The following is a 1391-nucleotide window of genomic DNA, read 5'->3' as shown; positions in this document are numbered from 1 at the left end:
AGTATACGCGCCGCGTAATTATAAGTATGATACGCGAGCGAACGCTCGCGTAATAATAATAATAATAGTAATAATATCGATAATACCGCGTCTACAGTACGTATACAGTAGTGCAATAGCGCGTGACCATGAGCGGCGTTTGGCACTCTATATATGACTACGTATATAAATAATTCTAAATATTACAAACTAGGATTTGTGTTGTTAAATGACACCACAACTAAATGTAGGTCATAAACATACGGCGTGTGCAGCGTGCGACGATCTCACGCTAAGCCTAAACCGCAGGATGACCCTGTATGGTCATCTGAAATAATAGAAGGGACAGGGACAAATACCCATCGACGAGAGCTGTTGGACAAACGTTCATCAGACGAACAACAGATCAACTTCGAAGCAGTACTTACACTCTCTAGTCACAACTCGCTAGTCATTATTTTAATATAAGTCATTTTATTGGACTTAGTATAATTTTCACAGTTTAACTATTTAAATAAATTCAAGTATAACCATCATCGGCGTATATTATTTCATAATTCCATCATCCTTTTCTCTGGCTGAGATTGGCACGTTACACCAGACTGCTTTTTTTTCAGTCATCTTGACTGTGACTTTTTTAATTCAAACATAGAATAGTAAATATTCTATTAAATGAACCGTATTATTCGAACCGTAAACAACGATTAATCATATTGTTTATTCGAAAAATTCGATTATTTGATTAATCGGAAATTTCGATTATTCGATTAATTGATTAATCGAATTTCGATTATTCGATTAATTGATTAATCGAATTTCGATTATTTGGCGATTAATCGAGTTTTATAAAAACTGTAAAATAATCAATGGAAAATAATAATCGCCGTAATAATCGATTAATCGAAATAATCGAACAGCTCTATATCTGGCTTACGATACGCGTGCATGTGAAACGGAGCCCCGGCCTATATAGTATCTGATATAGAGCAATACATTTTATCTACTCGTTATATTATCGTAAGCTTTATCATAATTTGGGTTTCTGTAACATAGGTACCGTCTGTAGATTACCTACTGCTGCAGTATATTTTCGATTGTCCGACCGAATGAAATAGCGAACGAATATGTCGACGTGTAATATAAAATTAATATCTACTATACATAATAAAAATATGTTATTAGTTAATGAGTATGAATTTATGTTTAATAAAAATAATGTTCGTGAACGGGGATAATGAAAATGTGTACTATTGGATCTGTGTCAAAAAATGTGGTGCTAAATTTCGAACAATTATTAAAAACAATGAACATATTAAAGACGAGTCGTGCATATTAATGGATCATTCACACGCACCAAATCCTATAAAAAATGAATGCCAAAATAATTAAAAATAAAATCAAAACTGCTGCAT

This window comes from Acyrthosiphon pisum, chromosome A1 (assembly GCF_005508785.2).
Source record: "Acyrthosiphon pisum isolate AL4f chromosome A1, pea_aphid_22Mar2018_4r6ur, whole genome shotgun sequence".
NCBI lineage: Eukaryota > Metazoa > Arthropoda > Insecta > Hemiptera > Aphididae > Acyrthosiphon > Acyrthosiphon pisum.
Note: the sequence above shows the minus strand (reverse complement) of the source record.